The 27,940-nt window shown below is 46.9% G+C and overlaps 1 protein-coding gene across 5 annotated transcripts in view; it reads right to left on the reverse strand.

Annotated features, from left to right (window-relative positions):
• The window catches only part of CENPC (centromere protein C), a 1,963,500-nt gene that overhangs the window by 1,363,770 nt on the left and 571,790 nt on the right, over nucleotides 1–27,940 (reverse strand). The window lies entirely within an intron of this gene.

The following is a 27,940-nucleotide window of genomic DNA, read 5'->3' on the forward strand; positions in this document are numbered from 1 at the left end:
GGGAGCAAGCTGCGACCATCAAATAATAATAATGCAGTCCTAGAGGAGTCTCGTCAAAATAAAAGGGCCTATACTAAACAAAACTATTGACAATCCTCACTGCTAAACATACATAGTGAGGGGTAGTATTCATGAAAAAGAAATAAGTGTTCACAAAATGATATGTCAGGATGTTCAGGCCGTTGGCCTCCCTTCCATCGATTTCAGCACGGGACAAGACGGTTCACTCGAGCAAAGCACACAATCTGGCTTCTGCGGCATGAGAACACAATTCCATTACCAGAATCAGGGCCTCCGGTGCTGCAAGTTTCTTTGCTTTCCCAAAGTCACTTGAATCAGAGGGCCTGGTGTACAAGAACAAAACAAACACAAAGTTCCTCGCCTCTTTCGAGTGTTCGATTAGGGTTTCTCACCCTGGATCCCTGTAAAGACTGGAGGGGAGTATCTGTACTTCTGCTCTCTATATGGTAGAGGTTAGGCACAGAGGACCCCAGCCAAGATTCTCTATTATTGGTACGTGGTCGAGCAATCAAGGCCTAGCTTCTCAGGAGGTGAGGCAGGCTGGTTCCCAAGTACAGTGTAGTCCCCAAGCCCACACAAAGGAATGTCCACACACTGTATTAGTTAAAACACAGTCTTTATATAATTAATATTCAAGGTTATGTACACTATCACAATAACTCACTTTGTACCCAGAAAAATCTACAATGGCAAATAGAGTTCTAAAGTGGTACCACAATTATTATCAGATCTCATTAAAGTGCATCAACTATACTCTGGTCAAATGTCACACAGATCACTTAATAAAGGCAACCAACGACATAGGAGGAAAGCAGTTGGTTAGAACAATTGGCAGAATACTGGCCCCTACCACTAGACAGTTGTGTGGAGATCCCCCCCCACCTGGGCAACCTGTAAAGATATATCACAAGCCCAGTCCATATATTGTTCTATGAATCGTATTTCCTTCTATAATAGTTCTACAACCCCAATGTACCCGGAATAGCCGAGTTCGTTGGGTCGTCGACGGATCCTTCTTGAGCGGCTCCCGTTAAGGCAGGAGCCATAGATCATCGAGATCCCACGAGGAAAAAGGGTTGGACGACGGTGAGGTGCCAGCTTCGTTCCTAGAGCTGCTCGTCGATGTCGTAGGTCTGTCTACCAGGGAGCTTTGGCAAAGATCAGCTGTGCACGATGGTCCCTCATAGCTCGGGAAGAAGGCGCCTTACCAGGTCCTCTCTGGGTTAGTCCTTGGAGACACAGCAGCTTTCAGATCGACGAAGTAGGGCAGCAGCAAGACTTCTCTTCCAGCAGGGCTTCAAGTTTAAGCTTCAGTTTCAACTCCAGTTTCTCTTCAGCTTCTGAACACTAATTCTAGCAGTGAGAGGCCCCCAGATATACTAGTTGATCTCCCATTCATTCTGCTGGGTCACACTCAGGCAACCAATCGGTCAGAAGGGCATTCATGCAGGCAGGCATCCAATTAGGTGCATAGTGCATATAGGCCATTCACTTCTTTCCAGACACTCACAACAATATATGTGTATTGGGACAAGCACCCAGCCATTCAACACTCCACAGTGCATTCATACCAATTTCGGGCAGGGCTGTCTCAGTCATTGTGTCAAACGCCAGAAACCAGACATCCACAACAAGAAGTGCATGTTGGTCACACACTATTCACACAGGTCCCACCCACAGTGTGTACCCACAACATACAGTCACTGGGAAGGCTCCAGCCAGTCTGGCCTGGACTTCACAACAACACCATATATGGAACTTCCACCCAACAGCCAGTCAGGGGGAAGGGACAGAGTCAGGGCTTCCCAGGACATTGCGAAAACAAGGTAACAGGCAATAGAAAGCAAGAGGCCAAAGGGGCCATTTTGTTTCCTATCAGGAATCAACTGATTCCAATGGCAGGGCCTGGGTATACCAAAATGGAGTCTACTCAGAGCACCTGTCAAATTCAGCATGGAGCTGCCACCAGCCCATACCCTGCTTTGTGGGCCACACACAGGTGCCCAAAAACATACACTAGGGGCACAGGGTTGGACCCCCACCCATGGGTGCCATAAAGGTGCCCATGGGTCTGTTCACCAAACCAAAAGAGAGTTGCATCGCCAAGAGTCCCACATGAACTCATGCATGGAAAACAAAATGGAACACACGATAAAAGGCAGTAAAGGACAAGGATACGGAGGCCCTATCCCTCCGATGCATTTCCAGCATCACAATCCCCCTCTTCCGGGCTCAGATCCCCATTTTCCAATGTTTAGAGAATACTCTTTCTTGGGTGATTCACGGTTACCGACGTAGCCCCTTCAGCCGTGATCAGATCCTTTCTCCATCACAATTAGTCCCTCTCAGCCAGGTTCGGACCAATTGTAGTACGCATTCAACTAACAAAGACCTTCAAATGAAATTTAGCTTGACTTGTTGCACAACCACTTGGATCTCAAATTTCTCCTTTCAATAGTTGCCAATTAATTGGATACCTGGCGGAGACCCTCAAGTGAGCACCCATGCGGCACTGGACCACTATCTATGGTATCTTATTTGTCTTCCCAAAGTTCAATCACTCTGGTTTTCAACTATATTTGCGTTGTTCATCAAATACGTTTTGCACGCTATTCTCCTTAGGTTTCTTCATATAATGTTGCCGCTTGCAACCTTGATTCTAACATAGGCTGGTTTGGTATCAATCTCAATCAGGTTTCTTCAGCTTTAGTTGCCGGTTTTAGGATTCTAACTTTCAAAGGTTCATGAAAGTAACGGTCTGAAAAGGTCATTGGCACTTCCCCCGTTGCAACCCTCTCTGGTCTCGCCGTCTTTGTATTAAACTGCCATCTTGGAAACGCTTGTTTCCTCGTGGGCTTGGCCTCGCTCAGAGTGTGCTTTAGTGCTCCGCCTTTTATCCGTGGGGGGGGGAAGTGCGATGGAAATCAGGTGTGTGTAATGACAGTAATTGCCTGATCATTGTATTGGGAAATGTCAGGTATACGGCTCTGGAGTTAGTCCGTTTTTGCTTACAGTGAGCTGTCTGTGAGAAACTGTTTTTTGTCGTGAAAGGGGTTGAGGCCGAGTTCCTAGGTATCCCACCTGGTAGGTTGGGAAAAACGTGTTACAGGGAAGGGGAAATTGCATCTCACCATCCGGTGTCCCACTCCTGAAGACCCTAATCCACGTGATCGTCCCGCACTGGTCCACCCCCAGGAACTTGATCCAAAAGCGATGGCCATGTCCCAGCCACCTCGATGACAGATCCCTGGGGACTAGCAGGTGAGACACCTTCAGGTTTCTCACAGGGAGTAGAACATATCTTAAATTTGTGCTCTCTTGATTCTTCGATTATGGCAGTGATTATTGCAGGCGATTTAAAAATCTCCTGCTTCAATCCGGCTAGGACATTATTCCAACAGCGGGCTAAACCTTGGCTTGATTTTATGGAAGCAAGAGGTTTTAAATGTTAAATGGGGGCACTGCAGGGTGATATTCCTCCTCAATCTCTGTGGGTTAGGGACGGTCAATGAAGCATCTTTGACTATGTTTTAGTGTCATCTAACATTTTTCTATGGCTGGATGAATTTAAAGTGTTAAAGCAGAGACATAGTGATCATGCTCTCCTGTTGTCTCACTGGACCATTCCTTTCTTGGAGTAAAAAAAAAAAACGGATTATATATCTAGAGGATAAGCCATGTACGTAAGACATATTTCTCAGAGATTAAGTAAAGTAAAGCATTATGACTGCCAAATATTGAACAATCAAAGCTGCAGAAAGTTCATGCAAGACTGAGCAACCAAGTCTCCAGAGGCCAAGAGGCGTAATAGCACCCAACATGAATTAAATAGCATTAAATAACAGGCCAAAATGGACAAAATCATGGTCTCCTAACGCGTGGACCAGAATACAATTCCTATTCATAAAGCTACATACGAAGATAGCAATGTACCTACACTCCCTTAAAAGTTCTGAAGGGAACAGCCAGCAAGGTCAGCTATAAACAAGATGCCTTAGTTCAGGGCCTAACTGATGAGAGATGGTAGGCTAATTAGCTAAGAAAGGCAGTTGTCCGATGTTGTTCCCCTGCACCTGGGCTTCATTGCTTATGTGCTGCTAACAAGCCGAATGTCCAAGGTTGGAAGAGGGTGCCAACCAATCATGAGGGTCTACATAATACTGTACTATACATGGTTGCAGAAGCTTATCTGCTGCGGCCATTATGCCATTATCTGTATTTTACGTAGTTAGAGGGTGTTTAAGGCGTGTCTGCGAGCTATGAGGCAGCCAATGATGTTATTAACAAGTCTACAGAGTATAGGTATATATCATCCCCATAGCCAATCCCTCCAGCAGATAGGTTTGACTGTTTGCGACATGGGATGAAGTTCTAGATGACGTACAGCGAGGTATAAAGCCTTTTGTGTAATGGAAATGCGTTGAGAGTGTGAGAGCTACAATTTGCTTGTTCGCCAGGTTGTCCCACTTTATTGAACGGAGAGTATAGTATTTTGCAATATTCTTTTAGTATGTCCAGTTATTTGGGCCCAAGATCATTTATTTGGTTATCCCATTCGGCACTTGGATTGCTCCAGGTGCTATTGCACATTTTGGTAGCGGTGCAGATGGTTCAGATCCAGCCTCTGAGATTTTTGACGACTTCCACCAAGGAGGTAGAAGAGCACGCTTACACTCCCAGAGGGGGTATTATTAGAGGATTCCTGTGGCAAGGAAGAGATGAAGAATGCGTGCCACACTCCAAGATCGGGTAAAACTGAGATGAGATACATTTACTAGAGAAGGTAAAGAAAGACGATCGTAGAAATTGTTGTCCACATTTGATTTCGTTTAGGGTTATGAATATATTAGTGTAAGAAATGGATTTGATTGACTAGAAACATCAAAAAAATTACTGAAATAATCCACCTATTTATCAGAGCCTAAAAACAAGCAATTGATGTCAATCATAGGAGGGTAACAGTTGAGAAAAAAAATAAGCAAAATAAAATTTGTGTCAATCATAAAACAGCACAATAGCGAGAATCGATAGAATTATAAACGAAGAAATATAGAGTTTTTATTGTTTAGGCTTAAAACTTGGTTGGAGAATTGTAGGTAATGGGCGGCAATTCATGGTGCTTGCCCGAATTGATTGTTGTGATATAATTAAAGTAATAAAGGAATAAAAGGTCCGGTAAGTATTGACAGTTAAAAACGACTTGTCATTATGGAGGACACAGCCCTCTCATTTGTGCAAAACACTACTGAGATACATCGCTAAGATTAGGCCATATCATTCTGAATGGGTAAGAGGCACGGTTGACAAAATGTTCATGCTTTGGCATCAAGAGGGTCCTGTATCAAGAACAGTATTATGACACATGACAGCATACTTACATGCTGTATACACATAGAAGAAGCTACAAAAAAGGTTAGCTATTTTAGAGCTATGGAAAATGTATCAGAGGGAGAGAGAAAACAGACCCGAGAGGGAGTGGATGCTTAATCAGCAGGAAGAGAAGGGAGCATGGCCCTGGCTACTCTTTCGCCTTCTGAAGACAAGAGTACAGATGCTGAAATACAAGGATTCTATCCTTTAAAGGAGCTAAAACCAGTGGCAGGGTATATTAATCTAATATATGCACCCCATGCATATAGCAGTGAAGACAGTACAGAAGTAAGATTAAAGAATGCAAATATATGTCCAGACATAATAAAAGCAAGGAGTGTAACGAGAGAAGGGACAGATGGATAGAGATAGAAGAAGAGATTAGGGCAAAAAGAAGATAAAGGTAAAGTCAGTGAATTGACAATTGTACAGAATGGATAGGAGGAGAAATATTACTCAAATTGGACGGAAATGGGTATCGATGAAGTAAAAGAAAGAGGGACGTGAAAGAAAGGAAAAAGAGCGAGAAAGGGCATACAAGGATGAGAAGGAAAAAGAGGAAGCGAAAGGAAGAAGGTATTAAGAGCAGATAAAAAAAGAAGAAAAGGGTGGAAAAAACATGAGTAAATAGAAACAGATTGAAAGACTGATGGTTGCAAAGATGGTGAGATCAAGAGGGAGATGAGAAGACAGAAAGAGGAAAAAAAAGGAAATTAGACTAAGAGGACAAAGGGAAAACGAAATAGATCACATCATTAACAGGTGTGTAATATCAGTTAGAGAATGAGAACAATGGGAGGAAGAGAGAGGGTCATGCTATAGATCAGTGGGTAACCACTTGTGAGAGGAAAAAATACTTTTAAAAAAACGAAAGAATGAGAAAAAAGAAACAATGATTAAAAAAGGAAATGATATGTAATGATGAAACAGAAAACAGAACTTACAGAATAAAGGATTTCAAAAAGAAGAAACATTGTGAAATTGTGCTAATTGTCCAATTAATAGAGAAAAACTAAAGTTAAGAAATTAGCGTACTATGGTCACTCTGTGATGCAAACAATAGTGGAAAAAGTTGGCGCACAGAGAGATACCGGAGCTTAACTTTTGGATCACTTTGATATTGGACAGTCACCAATGAAGGTATTATCCGTGCTGACGGCTAAAACGAATGTATCCAATACAGGCTCGCTGAGTTGTTAGCTTAATATTGACTGATCTTCCTTTCAACTAACATGTGTTGCAAACATGCAATGGTTACAGATACAAGCTAGCAGTAATGTGTCCTTTTTCCTGATCGATTGAGGCAGGCCCATGCAAGCACCCTGATGTCACATGTGCTGCCAAGTTTCTCGTACATGAGGTGTTTCTTAGATGGGGGTGTATGCGAAGTCCTACGGTCTGATAATTGGCCGCATTTGGCAAATGAGATGTTTGAACAGATTACTCTTCTACTTGGTATAAAGCATACATTTTCATTTGCTTACAGGAAAATGGTATTCGTGAGCGTTTAAATGGACGCCTTAAAAAAAGGAATAGCTAGGAAAGATGACTTTGAAGAAGGGATAGCTACATTGCCAACCCCTTCCTCTCTATGCATTGAGAAATCAGCCTGGCTCAGATCACCACCTGACTTCTCATGAGTTGGTGACTGGACACCGCATTAGAGTGTCCCTTGCTCATCCCACTCTATTAGAAACTGGTGCCCATAGTGTAGCAAAAACATTAGGGGATAAGATGCACGATTATTTGACAAATATGACCGCTAGTGTTTATTTTATTTCCCAACAGATCAATCAATCATGTAAAACTGTTGAAGCCACCTAGTTTGTACCCAGGGCACCAAGTACTTGGAATAAGCCCAGCTTTGAAGGCACGTACCTAGTAAAGGGGCTCACCCCCACTGCAGTAAAGCTCCAAGGAAGACAAGCCTGGCTTTCAAAGGAGAGACAGTTACCCCTCTGGCACCTGTTGACAGTGAAGCAAGGGAAGAGGTTTTGTGAATGCTAACGAAATCGGCTACCAAGAGCTAACAAAGACCAGATGAAGTAAAAACAATTTGAACTTCTGATTATTCCCAAGTTTAAAGGGAAACTAACAAACTTTGCAGTGTTCATACAAACTATTCCTTATAGGTTTAAGAGACAATGGGCATGATCACGGGTTAGGTGGTAGCCCTCAAATGCGTCGGTAACACCATCACTGCCGCATTAAAGGGACCGCCCAATTCCGAGTATGGCCACATTTACCTCCAGATGATAGCTGCAGGTAAAATCAATGAAAGCTAAATAAATTGGCGGACCTGTGTTAAAAACTTTTTTCTGTAAAAATGCCAATGAGAGCAAATTCAATGAAGTTCCCGACCCTGCCACAAATCCAGATTGACATATGCCAAAGGTGCTTGAACACGTTTTGAATAATCACAAGGCCTAGTAGGTCTTCCTCCATCTTTCATTGTCATATTTTGCTTCCATTCCCATGGTCCCTCCGTGTTGCCCCGTGGGTGCCGTGAAACACAATTTCCTTGCTGTATAAGCGTCTTACAAATGCACAATAAACAAGTAAATAAAGGAACTTCAATACTATTTTAGCAAAAAAACCTTACCGGGGCATCCAAAATGCTATTGGGCGATAAATCTGCGGGTCTGTAGATCAAGTAATTTTATGGCAAAAAATGAAAACTTGGGGTTATCCTTGTATTTATTGAACATAATAAAAGATTTATATTCTGATAACTCAATTGAGGTAAGGTTGGATAGTAAAGGTCATCTGACAACACCTATTTTGCCTTTAGAGGATTAAAGCAGGGGTGTATACTCACCCTTGATTTCTTCAATCTTAACATAGCTGATCTAGGAGTAGCCTTAAATGATGGAGTATGTTCATTTCCCCCTAAATTGTCTTCATTTTCAATCTACAGACTCTTATATGCTGACAGTTTGGTTTTGATTGATCAAACCCTGGTAGTTACAAAGGCAGTTAGCTAAATTAGAATATTGTGCGAGTGAAAATGCATTTAGGATAAATTTGAAGACATCAAATATTTTGTGTTTGGACCCTAAACCCAAGGAGAATAAATCTAGTTTTAAATGGTCAATTTACAATCATCCACTACTGAGAGTCACTAACTATCGATATCTGGTTTTATGTTTTAATGCTAGTCGTATTGAGACATACTTAATAGAATGAAAGCAACAAGTAAAAAATGGGGCATCTCAAGCTTCGATAATTCATAAAAAAAACTTTCACGTGGTTCCCGTATTATTTTTTTTACAAACAGAAGGTGGCCCCTACCTTGGCTTATGGGTCGCAGACAAATTTAATAGCTCAAAATGTAGACTGGAATTACTACGAGGGTCTATTTTTGAAAAAGATTTTGGGTCTTGCAGGTGCTGTACCAATCCAGACTACGTTTTGATCTGGACCTATTGTCACTTAAGGTTGTGATAACCTGGAAGATCTTATGTTTATTTAGAAAATGTTGTTTGGCAGATACTGCTTCGATCTTTAAGTCAAGAATATGTTATGCTCAGGTTCCATGACAATCTTGACTAAATTGAAATAAATTTGCCTGGACTATTTCAAAGCAGCCGATACAGATTTAGAAACTTTACAGCTTTTTCCAATCAAGGCAAAAAAGTGCCTTTGGCGATATGATTGGATTCAAACCGTAAAAGGTTGTGGTAGATATAGTTTAAGAATTTTAAACATAAGCTTTAAGCACTAGGGACGTTACCCAAAAACGTATCGAAATTTCTGTGTCAAAACCAATGGCCAACTAGGAAACTTCTAGGTATAAGACTGTATCTGCTGGGAAAGGACCACTGTTGTCGATTCTGCAATAACCAGGAAGAGCTAGAAAGTTTTATAGATAGCTAGTTAAATATTTTATTTCGGTTTACCCCATTAACAGCTATTAAAATACAATACCATTCAAGCTATTAACAATACGAAAGTTAAAATATACAGTAAAATTAATTACAAAAACAAGCAAGTTAAACATTTTCTTGCCAAAAGTTTAAACGCTGCAGTAATATACTTGCATAAATCAAGCATCAACACAAGACAAGAGGAAATTCATATTATTGCTGCTAAAATGACTTCGCAAACACAGGCATCTCATATCTAAATAATTGCGGCAAATAAATAATAGATTAGATCCTCATTAGGCCTACTTCCACAAGTGCAAAGCTTTGTGTCGAACAACCACACCATCCGGGCCTCAGTGGTAAGACATTCAGTCGCACAATTGCAGTGATGCTTCTTTGTACCGGGGAACGAATGACACCAAACACAAAATTCTCACAATAGATACAGCAAACCCTTATCAAGTGACTCAGTGGGCAGACATTTTCCATGCTATTGTTTGCGAGAACAAAGTTTCTCCTTCTGCCTTTTGAACTCAATTGAACTCAATTGTTGTTTTGTAATAGAGCCATCCCTTAATTCATCAAAAGCAATTCCACAAAGATGAAACACTTCTTATACCAGGGGATAATAGCATACGTCACAGCATTTGCTAATTCTTCCCTCACATTCACAATATTAAGGTTCAACAACGAGACAGAATATACTTTGCGAAAATAATCTAGAAACCTAAATTCAGCCTGAACGCCAATATTTAAAACCCTGGTCTCCAAAGGAAGGGCAGACTCCGGGGTACTGGAGGTCATCCCCAAAAGCTGTCTCAAGTAAATATATAAGACATGATCCAAGGTAGTGCAGCTCAAGCTTCCCCAGGTCTCACAGACGTAAAATATGGCAGAATAGATCTTGGCCTCCAGCACCTTAACTACATTTAACCAAACGGAGCCCACCAAATTTGTGATAAAAACTTCTAATCCCACCCACAGGCCATCCCCACCCCCTCCAGTCCCCAATTGATGTTCTGTGAGCCCCCCCCCCCCCCATTCGTGCATACAGGTGCTGCCTGTTTTGCTCGATTCTCCTACACTGCTCCCACTGCAGCCTACTTCTGCAGGAGTCTGTCCTGATAAATTCTGGTCTCACCATCACCGTCTTGTAGCCAATGCTGGATTTGACTTTTGTGGACTTCATTGATTTGCAGTGTGTCACCCTTTCTCAACTCTCATGCTGAACTTCCTATGCATCTTGTACTCATGGTGGCTCTGAATCATGCTATTCCCATCTTCATCTTGTATCCTGGCTTGCAATATTATGTATTATTACTGACTTCTGCAATAGTATTCGCTCTCCCCTCTTCCTTCTCCACTCTTTTCGAATGCTTACTCTCTGTTCTCTCCTCTCCCTTTCTCCCTTTTCCTATCTCCTCCCTTTACTTTCTTCTATGAACGTACTCTATCAGAATTATCCCTAGGCCTAGTATGATAGCAACCTCATCTGTCCCCTCCTACCTCCCCTTATTCCACCCCCCCCCTCCAGCACTATCTGAAATGTCCCCAGGCATAGTACGATAGTCGCTAGTTCTGTTCCTCCCCTCTCTTTATGCACCCCTCTCCCTCACCTTTTCTTTTTCTCCGGCTCTACCCGAAATGTCGGCAGGCCTAGTACGTTAGTCGCATGTCAGTTTCCATTTCCTTCCCACTCTCCCCCTCCCTTCCTTATCTATGTCTTAGAAATGTCGTCAGGCCGAGTACGATAATTAATTTCACATCCTTACTTTTCATGGCCTGTAAAAATCCAATTGTATTTTCCCTCGTTCCCTCCCTTGCCTTGAAGTGCTTTGAAAAACATTGTATATAGGCGCTATATAAATAAACTATGTCATATCATACCCAGGCTTGTCCTTAAATGCATTTCTACTAAAGCTAAATTTGCAGACCGCAATCAGTTACTTGAGAACGTGACACCCAAATTTCAATATGAATCAGTCACACTTAAATTCACATCGTCTATACAACAACTATAATTGTTAACTTTTTTAGGGCCAAGCACAACGATCTTGTTTTTTTTAAGGTTTAATTTTAGACCGTTAGCTTGAAAGTACTTAATTGCATAGTTAATACTGCTCCGAAGTCGCTTTGGGGTCAGAGCTAATAGTATAGCATCATCTGCATAAAGTAGAGTAGGGTACATTACCCCATTCAGATATGGAGGGAACAGTCCTGGCAGATATCTGGCAGACATAAAATCAGATACAAACATTATGAACAAAAGCAGAGCCAATTGGCAGCCCTGGCACACACGTGTGTTAGTGAAGAACTCGCTTGAAGGCCCTGCTCTACGGTAGCCTGTTCCAGAAGCCCTAGTATCAGAGTATAGGCAAACTATCAAATCAAGAAATTGGAACACTCAATCTCTGGAGTTTATTCCAGAGAAGAGGACGATCAATGGAATCAAAGGCCTTAGATAGGTCTAGAAAGACTGCGTATACCCCCCTCTTCTTATCGTAACGTATTTATCTAAGATGGTTGAGAACACAAAAACATGTTCTGATGTCGAAAAGCCCTTTCTAAATCTGTCCTGATAAATGGGAAGTACATTATTTTCCTCATCCCATGTCTCTAGCCTGACCAACAGGACGCTGATAAACGTTGAGATACTGTCTAATAAGGACATGGGGTGATAACAATGGGGATCCAACCTAGAGCCCTTTTAAAGGATTGGTTTAATCAAACTTAGAGACCAAGAGTAAATAATAGTCACAGATGAAGTGATTGAATTACAATGTTCAAACAAGACCAGTGACCACCATTCAGGAAAACACGTAAATAATTCTGATCTATTGCATCCAGACCCGAAGCCTTACCTGGCATAGACCCTGTGATGGCTCTCCACACTTCATCAAGTGAAAAGATAAGCTCTATATCGTCTTTAACCCCTTAACTGCCAAGGGTTTCCCCCCCACCCCTCAGTGCTAAGCCTTTTTTCAGGATTTTGGTATGTCGCAATTCAATCCCTTGCAACTTTATTGTTACATGAGATATTTCTGCCAAATTTGGCCCCTTTTTTTCGGACATGTAGGTGGTCGTAACTCCACAAACAAATCCTAGTTTGCTGTAAGGGGGTGAAAGAAAATAACCAAAAAGGGAGAACATTTTTTTTCTCCAGAAAATGGCAATAAGGAACGAGTTACTTTCCTGTAACTGTTGTTCTCCAGCATGGGTCTGGCATGGCTTCACATGCTCATGAATATTCCCCGTCGTCAGGCTGGGAATCCTCAGTAAAGAAACAATCAGTTTCCTTTCTGTACTGTCTTTCTCCTAACAACCAATCACTAGTCTCTGGGTCATACTGTGCCCAGCCAATGACTGCCCTCTACCTAAACCCCTCCTCTGGCAGCCATCTCCAGATTTGGTAGCAAGTAAAGTGGCAGTTGGACCAAAAGAAGAGCCGCAGAGGGGTAGGCAGGAGGGTTTGCATGAGAATCCATGCCAGACCCATGCTGGAGAACAACATTTACAGGTAAGTAACTTGTTCCTTCTCCAGCATGTGGTCTGGCATCGATTCACATGCTCCTGAATAAAGAATACATAGCAGTACATGCATGCACAACCACGGGAGGTGGCAAGGCTCAACATTAAGCATTTCAACAACTCAATATGAATAATCTCCTACCTCCTCACCAGGCTCACCTTCAAGCGAACAGGTTGCGCATCACTGCTCGGCCGACTCTGTACTCCTCCCTGGAATCCCGGTCGACGCAGTAGTATCTCATGAAGGTGTGAGTCGCCCTCCATGTAGCAGCCCTGCAGATGTCCAGCAGGGGCACACCAGACAGGAACGTCAGTTTCAGCGATCGTTCTGGTCGAATGAGCTCTCAGACAGTCAGGCAACAGTCGGTTTGCCAACCAGTGACAATGAGTGAGGCAGACGGAGAGCCACCAGAAAATGGAAGCCTTGGAGAGGGCCTTCCCTTGGAACACAGGGCCAAAGTTCACAAACAGCTGTGCTGTCTTCCGAAAAGTCTTTGTGCGGTCCATGAAGAACTTCAGCGCTCTAGCCACATCCAGCGAGTGCAAAGTCCTCTCAGCTGGCGATGAAGGCGACGGGAAGAAAACAGGTAACACCAAGGGCTCGTTGAGATGGAAGTCCGATGGCACCTTGGGCATGAACGAGGGGTGCGTCCACAGCACCACCCTCGTCTCGTTGAATGTCAAGTAAGGTGGTTTACAAGAATAGGTCTGAATCTCTCCGACTCGTCGTGCAGAGCTGATGGCCACAAGAAACGCTGTCTTCCACGATACAAACTTCAGCAGCGCCGAATGCATAGGCTCGAATGGGGGACCCATGAGCCTAGTCAGCACAACATTGAGCTCCCACGCCAGGGCCGGAATGTTCACCGGCAGGAACGAACAGAAAAGTCCTTTAATGAATTCCTTGACCAGGCGGTGTGACCACAACAACGACCGCCCCGGAATTCTGGTGTAGCGGGAGATAGCCGCCTGATGAACCTTGATGGAAGCATGGGACAGCCCTGCCTTGGCCAGCGACAGCAAATACGGCAGCACCTGCGGGGCCGTAATCCGTAGAGGGTCGAGTTTCTGTGCCCGGCACCAGACAGCGTACCTCTTCCACTTATGGCCGTAGCATTTCAGCGTAGACGAAGACATGGCCTTGGCAAGCACCCACCCTGCAGTCCGCCGGGAGATCGTATGCACCAAACTCTAGCACTGCAGGATTCAGGCCTGCAAGTTCAGCAACCCTGGTTTGTGGTGCAGGATCGCGCCTCCTTCCCTGGCGAGAAGATCTGCGGCCGCCAGAAGCTTGACTGGAGGGGACGGTGACATGTCCAGAAGGTCCAGGTACCCTATCTGCCTCGGCCATGCCGGTTCGATGAGGATCATCCTGCACCGGGACCGTCTGACTTGACTGATGAGTCGCAGAAGCAAAGGCAACGGGGGAAAAGCAGGGGAAGTAGAATGCATCCCCCCATGCTCCCCGGCTTGGGAACCCTGCAGGCAAATCTCTGACACTTGGCGATTGTCGCCGTCGCAAACAGAACGATCTGTGGACTCCCCCATCGTTGAAACAGTAGATCCACCTGATCCTGCCGAAGATCCCACTCGTGGCAAGAGCGCAGCTCCCTGCTGAGCGAGACGGTGACAGTGTTCTTGGCTCATGCCAGATGAAAGGGTACCAGGAACATTCTCTGGACGACGGCCCAGTGTCAAAGATCCTGCGCTTCCTTGGAGCTAGCCAGGGATCTGGTGCCCCCCTGCCTCTGTGGTGGTGTTGCCGGTGAAGACCCGCACCACCTTGCCCTTGAGAGACGGAAGGAATGATTTTAGGGCCCAAAACACGTCCCGAAGCTCCAGGACGTTGATGTGTGTTAGGGAGAATTCTCATAAATGGCTGATTTCCCTTACCCAATGAGTCCCTCAGCAGCTTTGCTGGATTTCTAGGATATCTTTTTTTCACCTGGTAAGAGTGTGAGCATTTTTCCCACTCTTACATGTGTTTTGCTGTGTGTGTTTTCACTTTTTGTGTGATCTTGAGCACTGGAGCCTCAACTACTGCATGGCCTCATATTTTTCATGTATGTTACACAGCACCTTCAGTGCAGTGACACAGGGTTGTCTTTTAGACTTCCCACTGACTCCATTTTTCTGGGGCTGACTACTGTCCCCTAGAAACAGGTAAAGTTGACATTAACTTCTTACATGGAGTACTGGAAACTGTTAATTCTTAACCCTTTTCGTCTGTGTCTCTTGGAGCCTTGTTTTGCTCCCTTTAAATCAAGGAATGGTGGCAGTGGTAACTACCCAAACTTTTCTACTGCGGTTATCTTATATAACCATGGTAGTGTTTTAGGCTGTTATATTAGCCTAGAACATAAACCCACTTGACCAAATACATTTTATTTTTGCTCCGGCTGGGTTTATTCGCCATTTCTTTTTGTTAAAGTCCTTCTCGTGTTTTACTCTGCGCGCCAAACTGGGGATTAATTCTTTGTTCGTTGTCTTTTCGCAGGCTTCTGCAAAGAAGCCCTCCTTAAGGCGCCTGAAAGTCTAGGTAGGCAGGATGTGAGGACGGGGTCTTCGGACCCCTGCCATGGGTTCCCTTGGTAAAACAAGTCGCACTCCTGTTTGATTGGCTGAGGTGACTGTCCTCGCCAGGACAGCCACAATGCTGTGTGATTTACAGCCAGGCTGTATGAATGGGGGGAAAACTGCATAAAAATCAGGTCTCTGGGACTGGAAAAACAGAGTCGCCACTGGAACGCTAGAACCAACGAGGAGCTGACAGAAGAGGACCCCTACAACGACTGAACCGCCAATTGAAGCCCTGCTGCAGGTCCGACAGAGAAGATCCTCCAGGAAACTTATTCCCTTGAGTTGGTGGGACCAACCAGTTCACCCAAACTGCAAGCCAGGACCCCTCCTCTGGTCGAATTCGCTGTACAGAGCTACAGTGGGCCGGATAGCCAGGAAGGTCGGACCCTGCTTGGGTTTTAAGGAGTGCACCTTTTATTTATTGTTTTGCTCTGCTGCTGGCTTCTCCCCTGGGTGGCGCAGGACCCTCCAGCTTCCTACTTCGTGTCATTCCGACAGTCGCTTCAGGAACCGTGAGCCTGCAGGAACTGCCAGGAACGTCCGCCTCAGCTACAACTCCCTCTCCGTTTTAAGGTACTGTGCAAATCCAGTTGTCCGTTTTGTTCAAACCCGGTGAAAGTGTTTGAAATCTTTCTCCAGTCCGAGGGCTTGTCCTTCTCTTCTCTTTGAACTAACTTTTCTAATCAACCAACCTCGTCCGGAATCTGTGCCACGAACTTTACCGCGAACTACCCTGCAATGTGTGATCTTGAGCAAAAGACTTTTGACCCATTGACTTTGGCCCTCGGCCTTTTCTACCTGATTCTATCTCTGCAGTTCCTCTTGTTCAATTGCCATGAGTACTTACCTGTTGGCTTGATTTACTTTCTAATAACTTTGTCTTTCCCTCCCTTTTAAATTGCAGGAGTGCCATTTTGCTCCCACTGCATTTTGTGAGTTTAACTTTTCTGGAATTTAGGGGAAGTGGTGTGGTGTATCACGATTGTGACTTTTTAACTTGCTTAGAATAATGTAATGTTATACAACTGAAGAGTGAAATAAATGTATGACAATGCATTACTTACCGTAAAAGCATTTCTGATGGTTGTATCTGCTTAGATTCACATGCTGTGCATAGGTCCGACATCCAGTGGTCACTGCGGAGTATTGCATTTTGTTTTTCGTAGTCGAAAAGGGGACGTCGAGAAGGCGTGTCTGTAACACTATCCCTATAGTGACGTGCGGTGTACCCACAATCCCTCACGTGTCAAGGTCCCTCTGTATTTTTTCTGCCCTGAGGGAGCCTTCTAGACGTGAATGAGTACAGAAAAGAGAGAGAGAGAGATATAAAAGGATGTCTATGTTCCTTCCATCCGAGCGGGGAGGAAGGGTGGGCGCATGTGAATCTAAGCAGATACAACCATCAGAAATGCATTTACGGTAAGTAATGCATCGTCTTCTGATATTTGTTAATCTGCTTAGAATCACATGCTGTGCATAGACTAGCGAGCAGTACCTGGAGTTGGAGGTGGGTTTGAGAAGGAACAGTAGAGAAAAGGTGTCTAAATACTGCTTGTCCCACCTGGGAATCAGCTCTAGAGTGGGCATCTAGACAGTAATGTTTTGGAAAGGTGTGTGCCGAACTCCAGGTTGCCGCTTTGCAGATGGACTCAAGAGGAACATTTGCTATGGATGCCCCAGTGCCACAAGTAGAGTGTGCTCTTGGCTTGAAGGGTAGTTCTCTCTTAGCAAGAGTATAACAGAGAGTGATGTATTGAACAATCCATCTAGATATAGTGGACTTTGATACTGCATCTCCTTCTCTTTCTGCTGCCACTGAGACAAAGAACTGATTAGTCTTTCTCAGTGGTCTAGTTCTTTCCATATAAAACATGACAGCTCTGCGCACATCAAGTGTATGCAGGCTTTTTTCTCCTACATTTGAAGGGTTTTGAAAGAATGTTGGTAGTTCTATTGACTGGTTGACATGGAATTTCGAGATGAATTTCGGTGCAAACCTCGGGTGTGTGCGTAGAACCACCTTATCTCTGAACCGTTACAAAGGGGTCTAGAACAGAAAGAGCCTGCAGTTCACTTACTCTCCTAATGGAGGCGATAGCTATTAGAAAAGCAGTCTTAAGAGTGAGGTCTTTAAGAGTTGCCTTGTGCATGGGTTCGAAGGGTGAACCCATGAGCCTGGTGAGTACCACATTTAGGTCCCAGCCGGGAGCTGGGTTTGCTATTGGAGGGTGTATTCTTTTTACCCCCTCCATGAAGGCTTTAATCACTGGGACTTTCCACCATGACACTGAGTTGGGAAGTGGTGTATGCAGAAAGCGCAATAGGTGGACTTTAATAGAATTGAATACTAGACCTGAGTCCAGCAAATGGGTCAGGTACAGAACAATTTGTGTGGGAGAGCAGTCAACGGAGTTGATGCTTCTTCCTCTACACCAGATGACAAATCTCTTCCATTTGCAAGAATAACAGTGACCTCAGGAGCCAGGCTGCTAAGTTCATGGTTTGAGGGCATGGATGCAGTGTCCTGCCCTTGTCCTGTGATAGCATGTTGTACGGGCAGGGCAGTTTCACTGGTGGAGACAGAGACATCTCCATCAGATGAGCGAACCATGGTTGCCGGGCCCACTAGTATCATGGTGGCTTGTTCCCGGTGCATCTTGTGCACAATCCTGTTGAGAAGGGGAGTCGGGGGGAAAAGCGTAAACAAATTTCCCTGACCATGGAATCGATAGACCGTTCCCCTTTGACTGGTTCTAAGGGTACCTGGAGGCGTAATCTTGGCATTGTGAGTTCTCCAGAATTGCGAACAGGTCTATTTCTGGGAAACCCTACTGTGTGAAGACGTCGAAGACGATGTCTTCGTGCAACTGCCACTCGTACTCTGCGGGCAGGAGGAAATCTCTGCTGAGTTCGTCTGCTAGCAGATTGAGTTCCCCTGGTACATGTTGTGACAGTAAGAACATGTGTCTGAGAGCCCACTTCCAGATGTTCTGGGACAGCTTGGACAGTCCTGGAGAGTGGGGTCCCCCTTGCTTGTTGAGGTAGTACATGGCTGAGGTGTTGTCCGTGAGGACCATCACCGTCTTTCCTTGTAGGTGTTCCTGGAAGGCTTTCAGTGCCTTGAACACCGCCGGTATCTCCAGTAGATTTATGTGCTTAGATGCTACGCTCGGAGTCCACACTCTGTGAGCAGTCTGATGGGATAGGTGAGCCCCCCATCCTGTGAGGGATGCGTCTGTGGTTAGAGTGGCTTCCACTGCAGGTGTGGCAAAAGGTTTCCCTATTAACAGGTTTTCCTATGTCCACCACCATAGCGAGAGAACCAAGGCCTGCGAGACCACCTCTAGATCGTCCCATTGTCCGCTGGCCTGACACCACTGGCTGTTGAGCCACTCTTGCATTGGGCGCATGCGCGCGTGAGGTACCAAATAAATACATAACGCCATCATTCCTAGCAAGCGCATTGCTTTGCGTACCGTCACCTCTCGACCTGCCACATATTGGGGGATCTAAAACAGCATGTTTTGGACCCTCTCGTTGGAGGGGAAGACAAGGCCGTCCTTTGTTCGAATTAGAGCCCCTAGGAATTGTTTGATCTGGCTGGGGTCTAAGCTGGACTTCTTCTCGTTGATGGAGAAGCCCAGTTGGAACAAAAGGTCTACAGTCTTTTGGGTATTGGAGAAGCATGTTTCGTAAGAATCCCCTGTTATGAGCCAATCGTCGAGGTAAGGGTATACCGGGATGGACAACCTGCGCAGATGGGCCGCTGCCACTGCCAGTACTTTCGTGAATACCCTTGGTGCTGATGCTATCCCGAAGGGTAGCACTCTGAACTGGTAGTATTTGCCCTCTACCATGAACCTGAGGTATTTTCTGTGTGCTGGCAACATTAAAATATGAAAGTATGCATCTTTCATGTCCAGTGTTGTCATGTAATCCCCTTGTGATAGCAAGGGGATTACTTCCTGTAGGTTACCATGCAAAACTTTTGGGGCTTGACAAATTGGTTAGCTGGGCGCAGATCTAATACAGGGCGCATGGTTAGGTCCTTTTTGGGTACTAGGAAGTACACTGCATAAATACCTTCCGTTACCTGAGATAGAGGCATGACCTCTATAGCTCCTTTTTCCAGTAGCTTTTCCACTTCCTGTAGTAGGATGGCGAGGCGTTCTGATGTCATGCGTCGTCCCCGTGGGGGTTTGTATGTTGGGGAACTGTTGAATTCTATACAGTAGCCACGGGCTATAGTAGACAGTACCCAACGGTCTGATGTTATTCCCTCCCATGATGGAAGAAACGATGTTAACTGGCCCCCGACCGGCGATGCATGGGAGGGGACCCGAATCTTCGGGTCATTTGTTGTTATTGGCCTGGGAGCCTCTAAGGGGTAGAGCCACGACCTCTCCCCTTGCCACGCCGTTGGCCTCTCTGATTGTACTGGCCACTATTACCCTGGTTAGAGGACAAGTTGTTGGCAGAGTATTGTTGTTGATTCTGCTGCTGGGGTTGGCCACGAAAAAAGCACTTATTGCCATAGCCGCGTCTGTTAGGGGGCCTAGAAATCTGGTCAAGGGTCTTGATTGTGTCAAACCCCTTTTTAGCATTTTCTAGAGCCTCATCAACTGCCTTACCAAAGAGATTGGTATCCTCTATAGGTTTGTTGATCAGGGAAGCCTGTGTCTCAGGTTTAAACCCTGAATTGCGCAGCCAGACATGGCGTTTGAGGAGTATCCCTTGGCCGGGGGAACGCCCAGCAGTCTCTGCAACATCTAAAGTGTTTTTAACAATGCTTTGGTTCACTAGTGTCCCTTCCGTGATTGTGGCCAGAAGGCGTGTACGCAGGGGTTCTGGTGCCTCTTCAGCGTCGCTACGTAGCTTGCTCCACTGTGCGTCTGCGTAGCTTGCTAGTAAGGAGTTATTAGCGATCCTTGCTGAGAAAGCGGCGGAAGCTGTCATTCTTTTCCCCAGGGCATACAGCTTTTTCCCCTCCTTGTCTGGTGGTGCCTCGCTGGTGGACAGTGGCACCCCTGCCCTCTTCCTTGTATTTGTTACTACAAGGGAGTCTGGTACGGAGTGGCCCCTGACATACAAAGGGTCAGAAGGAGATGGACTGAAGAGTTTTTCTATTCGAGGGTTGACCCCTCTGACCAACGCAGGAGTGGATAGAGAAGGGGTGATTCTTCTCTTTACTGAGGCAAAGAGTGGAATGGTTTGACTGACAGGGGGTTTCTCCTTAATTACTTTTTCCACAAAGTCAATGTCAGCAGAGGTCTCCCCTGTGTCTAATTCGAAATGCGCTGCTGCTTTGCGCAACAGTGCATTAAACGTAGGCTGATCATCTATAGGAGATGTGTTCCTAATAGGCGAGTCTTTGGGAAGAGATAGGGTTATGGCATCAGGGTCAGAGTACGCTGATGGGGACTGCCAGGGGTGTGAGGTAACTATCTCTAGTTCTTCTCCGAAGCCCCCCTGCACCTGTATCTGGATCTTCTTGGAAACCCTCCTCCTCTAGGTTTCGTTCTTCCTCTACACCCAAAAAATCATCCTCTTCCTGAAAATGTTGTTCCTCTTCAGTGAGGTCATACACACCTAATTCCTCATGTGAAGGATCAAACAGCCTAGGAAATCTGACCCTGGGGTCCTCCTGGGGTCCTTCTCTTGGCCTTTTGGGTGTTGGTAGGTTTTGGTTTTCCATAAACCTTTCCATTTTCTCCATACAGAAATGGAGTCTCTCCAGAGTTTCATGGGGGAGCTGAGTAATCTAGGTGGGGGCGGGGGGGGGGGGCGAAATTAGTGTCTTCTGCCTGGAAATGCTTTGATTTCTCCCGCAACGTCGAAGAAAGGTTTCCGTTGCCGTCTGAAAAGCCTTCCGGTAGGCCAGGAGTCCCTCTAGATGAAGGGGGCAGTTCCTGGCTCCCCTTCGGCTTTTTCGGCGTATCTTTAGCCCTTTGTGCGGTATTCGACGTGTCTTTCGTCGTCAGCTTATGGGCATCGGCGGAAACAATCCTCGCTAGGCTCTCGACAAGTAATTTGTCTGTGGAGGTTTCTGGTCTCGACGTTACGTGTTGTACTGCGACGGGCGCTCTTACATGGAGCATTACGTCGGATGGTTTGGGGTAGCGCCTTTATCTGTAGAAAGCCCAGTCGCTGGCCGCGGCTGCATTTGCGAGTGGGGCTTTAGACTCTTATGGTCTGAGGTAGACGCCGGGGTGCCCTGCGTCTCCTTCGGCGCTGACAGATTCTTCGTCTTCGACGAAGAAGAGCCGTGGGTTGTGTGCTTATGGGAGTGAGTCTTTTGTGCGTCCTTGTCGCTGGGGTGTTCATCCCCATAAGCAGGGCGTGAGCCGAGCCAGTCGGGGCCGGGGACGGACATCGAGGAGCGTGAGCGCTCCCTCGAGAGGTTTAAGACTTCCGCAACGGAGTTCGTGTTTATCAGCTTCCTCGTCACTTTCCGCGGCGGCGGGTGAGGAATCGCACTTCGACATGGCGTAGGCCGCCCACCTCTTGACTCTACGTTCTTTTAGAGTTTTGGGTTTTAGAAGCTGACAAGCCGCGCAGCCGTCTTCTTTATGATCGAGGGGCAAGCAACGATTACAGCGTTTATGCTCGTCCTTCCAGGTGTACTTGCCCTTGCAGCACGGGCAAAACCTAAAGGGTGTCCTCTCCATAGCTGAGGCAATAATTTGTGGCGATAACCCCGAGGGAAAGGGAGGGGAAAAGGAAAGGCATTCTCAAAGAGAAACAAGATAGTTCCACCCCCACTCTTCCTACTGTATGTTGGCCGGCGAGGCCAGGCCACGTGTTCGGCAGCGCCGAAGGATCTCCTCCGTCACGTCTCCTCCGTCGAAGGTCTTGTTCGGCAGAGAAACAGCTTTGCAGCTACGTCGAGGGGAGGGATTTATGTGTTAATGAAATAAGTCAGGACCAAGGTCCAGGAAATATGTTTTGAAATGTCTCTCGAGGAGCTCCGCGTAAAGGCGACCAAAAGCTGGGCGGAAAAACACAATCTGAGGGACCTCAACGCGCGAGGGATTGTGGGTACACCGCACATCACTATAGGGATAGTGTTACAGACACGCCTTGTCGACGTCCCCTTTTCGACTACGAAAAACAAAATGCAATACTCCGCAGTGACCACTGGATGTCGGACCTATGCACAGCATGTGATTCTAAGCAGATTAACAAACATCAGAAATTCTTTTACTTGAAAACCTTGATTTAGTGTTTGCCTGAATCATAGTAATTGCTGTCCTTTGTGTAACTATTTGATACTGCTCACTTACTCTTGCGATAAGTCTGGCTGGTCTGCTACTGCTACCAATTTAAATGTGTAGTACAGGTTTGTACCAAAGGTGAAATTGTACTTAATTGTGTGTGGTGTTCCCAAAGTGTACTGCATATAATTCTGCCTAACAATGTGCAATGACTTCTTCTCCGGGAGCCAAAGGCCTCTTGCGTGGAGACCTCCGGTGTGTGCGCTCCATCCCTCCAGGGAGGCGTCCGTCGTCACCTTCTCCTGATATGCTGAGGTCTGGAAGTCCGTGCCCGCCGCTAGATGCGCGTGGACGCCGCACGACCGAATCGCTCGGCGGAATGTCTCGTTGAGGAGGATCAGGGACTTGCAAGACCTCACCCTGGCAACTTCCATGGCCAACAGCCCTTGTACCTTGCCCAGGATGGCCTTTATCCTGTCCTCCGACGGGGAAGTCAGGCGCTACACTGTGTGAGCCTGTACCCCAGAAAAAGAGCGTGCTGCGATGGCACCAAGCAGGACTTCGCATAGTTTATCGAGAGCCCCAGTTCCGTGAGCAGGCGGACCGGGTATCAAGTAATATTATCCCCATATATATGGTCGCCGTATATAATATCGCCAGGAAAAGGTTGTAGCGATATTATATGGATGACCATATATAAAAGGGAAAGGGGCAGCAAAAAAAAAAATAATAATAAAAAAATACCCCAAAAAAATTAAACATTAATTTTTTTTCAAAAAAGGGTTTGGAGGTTGCGGGGGTGTCCCCTGCATGTTTCATACAATAATGTCCCCACAAAAACGGCCATTTTTCGGCGGTATTCTTGCATGGCGATATTTTTGAGGGGACATTATTGCATGGAACCACGGACCGTCCTCGTCGTGTGTTCGATGGCGAGTTCCGTTGACTTCACTTGGATGAGTCTATCGTCCAGGTAGGAGTAGACGTGGACCCCCCTGCAGGCGCAGCCGCACAACCACCTGCACCAGGCACTTTGTGAAGACCCTTGCCGCCGACTTCAACGCGAAGGGAAGGGCCTTCAACTGGTAGTGTTTCCCTTGGACCACGAAGCGTATAAACTTTCGATGCCCTTTGTGGATGGGGATGTGAAAATAAGCATCCTCCAGGTTCAGCGACAACAGGAAGTCCCCTTTCTCCAGTTGTCCCAGCACGTGCTGGAGGGTGACCATCCGAAACTTCTGGAACTTGAAGCATTTTTTGAGGCGGCGGAGATCCAGGATGGGCCACCAACCACCAGTCTTTTTCCTGACAAGGAAGTACTGCGAGTACACTCCAGAGCCCCAGAGCCTCTTCGGGAAGAGTTCTATGGCGCCCTTTCTCAGCATCGCTCGTACCTCTCGAAGCAGTTGTGGGATGTGGTTTCCCTGCCTGGCCACTAGTGGAACGCAGGGACACTTACTTTGGAACTCCAGGGTGTGTCCGTGGGCCAGGGCATTCAGCACCCAACGGTGGGTAGAGATGGACTTCCACACGCAGACAAAGTTCGCCAGCCGGCCTCCTGCCGAGGTGCTCGTGTGGGGGCCCGTCGTCATAACCGGTTCAATTCTGCTTTGTCGTGGACAACCCACTTTGGGGGCCGAGAAACGGGATGGCTGCTGGTACGAAGAGAAGTTTCCACCGAATCCTTTAGAAGCACCATGGTTCATGCCTCCGGAGGCCCGAAAGGACGGCTGTCGCTGTTGGAGTGTGCCCAAGGCACGAGCCGTCTCGGTGTATGCCTTGATGGCTTTCAGAGATTCGTCCACTGTCTTGCCGAACAAGTTGTCCCCCTCGGAGGGCATGTCCAATACCCTAGTCTGGACGTGCTGACGGAAATTGGTGGCCTTCAGCCAACCGCACCAACGAAGGCACACGCTGTTGCACATCTGGCGATGTCCGTGACTACCGTGATGGCATGGTCCGATGCCACTTCGCCTTCTTCTAGGACTTCAAGGGCCTCCGCCCTCTTGTTGTCCGGAAGGAAGTCCAGGAGAGGGGCGATTTTAAACCAAAGCTCCCTGTCATAGCGGGCCACGATGGCAAGAGCGTTGGAACCTTAATGGATGTTGCTGCCAACGAGATGACCCGTTGTCCCACGGTGTCCAGCTTCTTTCGCTCGCAGTCCGGTGGAGAAGTGGTAGTCGATGCCGCCGACCCTGCAGATTTCTTCCTGGCCGCCGCCGAGACCATCGAGTCCTGGTACGGCTGGGATCTGAGACACTTCGGTGAAGAGTCTGGCACCATGTATTTCTTTTCATACCGGTCTCTTTTTGCCGGGGCCGAGGACGGGTTCTTCAAGAGCGACAGCTCTTCGTCCCAAATGTCGTCCAACAGCGGGATCGAGAGCATGTCTTCCTCTTGGTCTCCCGCTGCTGATAAAGGAATCCCTCCTTCTGTTCCTCAGGGTTCAGCTGAAAAAGCTCTGAGGCCCTAGCGATCATGGTGTGGAACGAGCCAATCTAGTCAGGCGGAGAAGCCTGGGGTAACGGCGAAAGGAGGTCTGTTCCGTCATCGCCACCGTCGTCCAGCCACATCATCTGCATCACCGTCTCGTCCCTCGGCAGAGGGGATGGAGGTGAAGGGTGGCAGGGTGGAGGCGGATGGACTCATCTCTGCTTGGATGGTCCAGGTGCCGCTGGATAGCCCGCCGGAGGTCTTGTAGGATGTCCGCCGACATGTCTGTCAGTGGTTGCAGCGGTTGCGACGGGAGCGTCAGCAGCAGCGTGGTGTCCTCCGGTTCCTCACCCTCGTCGCTTTACACGTCCGCCTCATAGGGGTCCTTCCTGTAGGACCTGGCCTCAACGAACTTCTTGTCAAGCACTGCCTTCAGGCCCGAGAGCTCCTCCTCGGAAGAGATACCCCGGCAGGACTACCGTGCCCCCCCACTTCTTCTCTGCCAGGGGCGATGGCCTCAGGGAGATGATTGGCATCGCCTTCACCGGGGTCTTTTCAATAGGGAGGGGAAACTCTTGGCTTGGGGGTAGTCTACAATGGATCTGCGGTCTTCGCCAGGGACGCGACCACTCCCTCAATCGCTGCCTTAGGCTGGTGAACCTGGGCCTTCAGGACCTTGCATGCATCTGAGGCCTTCTCTGTGGGGGGAAGGGTCAAAACCTCACTCCCCCTTGGCTTTCTCCGTCTGAGTCGACCGGGCCTTCTCCCAAAGGTTACCCGGGTGGTCTGACTTCCTTTTCTTCGCCGAGCCGGAGCGTTGGCTCGTGAAGGCGTTGGCAATGCTGCGCCCGGCCTGCCTGCCGCGGAGCCTGTACCAACGGTGCTTCTGGTGCCCGCGGACTCGCTGTGCTTTGCCTTATGTTGGTGCCCCTGTCGTTAGAGCACCCTCAAAGGTCTTAGAAGACGGCTCAGATTTTCTCTTGTGAGAAACATGCTGCAGGGGCACGCGAGGCGCTGGGATCTTCGTCTGTAGCCACTCGGTGAGCCGCTTGCGACAGTCCTTCATGGTGCGTGGCACCATGTCCTTGCAGAACGCATAGGCCTCCTCCACGTGCGAGCTGTCCGAATGTAGGCAATAAAGGCACAGGGAGTGCCATCGTCCAGGAAGATGTTCCACAACCTGCATCCTGGGCAGATCCTGAACAGAGGCGTCGAGTCTCCTTTATCCTCGGCCATGTCCACGCAGTGTAGGCCTCCAAAAATCTTCTGGACTCCTTCAAGAAGTGGATGCGCGAAATAACGTCATTGAAGGGTGTAAAAAGTTCCAAAAAACGGGTCCCCGTTATTCGGTTGATAGATCGATGGAGCTTGAGTCTTGATTGACCAAAAATAAAATCGCAAAATGCAGTAAAAGCTCGAGAGCTATAGCACAACTCCTCCAAACACTCGAAAAGGCGGTAAAAATCTGAAGATGGCTGCCAGAGGATGGGCTTAGGTAGCGAGCAGTCATTGGCTGGGGGCAGTATGAGCCAGAGAGGAGTGATTGGTTGTTAGGAGAAAGACAGTTCAGAAACGAAAAAGGTTGAGTGGAAACCAAAAAACATTTTGATATGCTAACCAGCTGTTTTGTGAGAGGTAGGTGATTTTGGCCTTTTTTGTCCAATAGGACATGCGTGGATGGAATGGAAGAAAACGGTAAGAAAGCTAAATGTGAAGACAGAAAGGCATACATTTCTGAAAAGTAGACAAAATTCCAACTTTAGGAAGGGGTGATTTGCGAATGTCAGTCAACAACTATGTAGGGGAAAATTCCATAGTTTGGGAAACAATTGGGAAAATGACATATAAAAAGGTATGTGGTGGACATGGTTGGCCCGGTAAGGCAATAGCTTCGGTGAATTTTGAGAAAAGCAATGCTCTGCTACATTTCCCCCCCCCCCCTCGACTCTTCCAGTTCGGAAATCACAAACAAGGATTACCGCAAGCCAAAAATAGAGCCATGGTACACAGGACAGGATTTTTATGCTTACGGCCTAAACAGACATACTTGGCATGTGTAAATAAGGAAAACAAATGTGGTGAGGAAGGGCAAAAATACATTATTCGAAAGAGCACAGGCAGACCTTTTGAAGGGTAGGTGACTTGTGCAGGTTACAAAAGTGTAAAGTGCCTAAAGCAGCAACTAAATGTAGGTCACATTTGGGAAATGTAAGGGTTCTGTGACAAAGTGCAGCACAAAATGTGTCGAAACGTTATGAAAACGATGCAAAAACGCACGAATGTCGCACCTTTCCGCGTTCCCACAGGTGTCCCGACGAAAATGGTACCTTACATGGTGGGTGCACCTACCTGGGCGCAAAGGGAAAAGGCTAAAAAGCTGGTAACCCCAAGTGTTTCGGAAGAGCAGATTTTGAAGGATTTTCCTCATGTGTGTCGAAGCCACCAAGAAAAACAGGGAACCCCCATGCATTTTCGAAGAGAAGACACCAGTGGGAATCCACAGAGATCTGACTTGCGCAAATCGCCCTAGTATGTATTGCCCACAATCCCTGGCAAAGTCTGAAATTAGGCCAAAAAACAACATTTTCAGACCTTTCACTCTGCCCACCGAAACACGCTGCCAACAACACATGTCCTACCTTCCTACGTTCCCACAGGTGTCCCTACAAAAACGGTGCCTTGCATGTGTGGGTGGACCTACCTGGGCGCAAAGGGAATAGGCTAAACCACTGATAACCCTAAGTCTTTCGGCATAGCAGATTTTGAGGAATGTTGCTCTTGTGGACAACCTACAGATTTGGACTTGGGATGTCGCATCCACCAAGAAAAACATGGCACCCTCATTCATTTCCGAAAAGAAGACACCCGTGGGAATCCACAGATGTCTGACTTGCGAGAATCGCCCCAGAATGTATTACCCACAAGCCC

Source organism: Ambystoma mexicanum, chromosome 6q (assembly GCF_040938575.1).
Source record: "Ambystoma mexicanum isolate Mex_15411 chromosome 6q, UKY_AmexF1_1, whole genome shotgun sequence".
In the NCBI taxonomy this organism is placed as follows: Eukaryota; Metazoa; Chordata; class Amphibia; order Caudata; family Ambystomatidae; genus Ambystoma; species Ambystoma mexicanum.